Genomic DNA, 2,480 nt, shown 5'->3' on the forward strand with positions numbered 1-2,480 from the left:
GAGAGAGAGAGAGAGAGAAAGAGAGAGAGAGAGAGAGAGAGAGAGAGAGAGAGAGAGAGAAGAGAACACCAAAATGAAATAGCCGGCAAAGAATGTACTCGGAACGGAATGTGTGTACATAGGGAGTGATTTCTTCGATTCGATCACCAAAAATCGACCCTTCTCCCGAAGTGAGTGTCTAAGTTAGAAAGAGCTTCGCAGCAGCAGCAGCAGCAGTAGTAGTAGTAGTAGCAGCAGCAGCAGCAGTAGTGGTAGCAGTAGTGGTAGCAGCAGCAGCAACAGCAATGTAGTGCTTTTAGTTGACTTTTGGCCCCGGATCAACCCCACTGATGCGGAAAACCTACGATCATTAATATTCCCTCAATGACCATTCCATTGTGTTTTCAGGTTTGATGCAATCTAAGACTTCATTGCTAGGAAAGATCTTGCCCTTTTATTTTTTTTTTTATATATTTAGTTGCTATTTCTCGTAGTTTTTTTTTTTTCCCCCTCGTGTCATTTTACTATTTTATGTGATGGTGATGATAGCAGTAATACTGGTGAAGTGGTGATGGTTGTGGATATGTTGCTAGTGATGGTGAAGCTGGTGATGATGGTAACGGTAATGTTGGTGGTCCTGATGATGGTATTGGTCATGAGGGTGATATCGATGACGGGTAGCGGCGAGGTTCATTTTGTAGCTGGTAGTAGTGATGGTGATCATGAAGAAGGCAAAGATGATGATGGGGACGGTAGTGCCTGATCTGGTATCGGTGATCATGTTGGCGACGGCGGTGGTCTTATTAATGGCGTGTTTGCGATGTTGTTGGTTGTCAGAGGTGAGGGTGTGTTTTGTTGTTGTTAGGTGTTTTATGTCAGTGGTGGTGATGGTAAGAGTACAACACGCTATCTTGCAACAATATTTAAACAAAATGTTAAGATCAAACAGCTGCCGAGTTTACTTTTGTTACATTACACTGGACACACAGCTACTCGGAGATTGAAATAACTACCAGTAATACACGCGTTTAACTATACGCACACAGCCCCTCTGCTTTATTATATAACCTCTCAAACAGCATAATTAAGAAGTAGACTAAATCCAATCTTCGCTTCTTGGGTGCCTTTAGCGGAGTCCACTCTGCTATAAGTATTCGGTCAAGGTCGCCGGTTTCCGGATGTTTCATTTTCTTTCTCCAAGCCCCAAATCTCGGAGGTCCTTTAAAGTGAATTGGATAGTTATTTCCTCCTAACTAAATTGTTGATTCGAAGGAAAGAAAAAAAAAAAGAAAAGAAAACGTTCCGAAGATGAAAAATAATCTTATGCCTATCGCATGCTTATCGTTTATGGTGTTGTTGCTATTACAGATGTGCTGAATACTGTAGTTTTATTTTTTTTGTGTGATGATGTAACTTGTTGTTGTGCTGCTATGTTGTGATGTTTACGTTGGTTGTATTTTTAAATGTATCTTATTGTAGTAAATTACGTTGTTATCCTTTTTCTAAAACTGCGATGACGATGTGGTGCTTTCTGATGATATACTTGTCATATATTTTTTGTTGTTCATGTTGTTACTGCTGTAGGTGTAGTGGTGTTGGTTGTATTTTTTAAATGTTTCTATTATAACGATGAAAAGCTGCTGGTGCTGCTGCCGTTGGCCTTTGGTGTTGTGATATTATTGTGATACGGTTGCTGTTCTTCATATTAGTGATGATGGTGAACCAAGGCTGCTGATATGTGTTTTTTGTAGTTGTTTCTTTCCTTTTTATTCTAGTGAATGCTGCTATCATCTTAACTCTCTACAGTGTAACTTTTATTCCTCTGATTGTTACTGTGATACTGCTGTTTGAGATGTTGAGATGTTACAGTCGTTCTACTGTTATTATGATGTTAATGTTGTGTTCATTGTTGTTGTTTGCCATCTGCTCGGGCATTTGTTGGTGTTTTGTATGCTAAATATCTTTTATTCGGGGCACTATACATAACAATTACTATTTCTCTAACTTGTGAAGGTCTTCTAGCAGACCATACAATAGTAGTAACTGCAAAAGTAGTACAACCACCACCAATTTTTAGGGTATAAGTGTGATTGTGTTACCTTTCCAGTTTATAAATATTCGTGCTTTTATTCTAGTGATGAAGCTCCTGTTTCATTTACTCTCTCAAGGTATGCATACATACACACACTCAGACATATATAAACTGAACTAAAAGTTGATAATCATCAACTTTGTAGTGTATATTCGAATTTTATTATCCGCCCCACATTTCTCGGAGACAGTGTCGTGGCTGTAATTTATTTTGGGAGTTTTTGAGCACTAACTATCATATGTAGAGGCGGTGTTAAGGGCTACCTTGTGAAGTGATTTTTTTTTTTCTTTTCCTGTGTGTATGTCTCACTCTCTTTCTCTCACAGATACACAACGCACACACAGTCACACTTATGTGTGTGTGCGAGCGTGCACGCGCGTGTCCACTGAACCATATTTAGAAAACATTT

The sequence above is a fragment of the Octopus bimaculoides genome, chromosome 19, assembly GCF_001194135.2.
Source record: "Octopus bimaculoides isolate UCB-OBI-ISO-001 chromosome 19, ASM119413v2, whole genome shotgun sequence".
Lineage (NCBI taxonomy): Eukaryota > Metazoa > Mollusca > Cephalopoda > Octopoda > Octopodidae > Octopus > Octopus bimaculoides.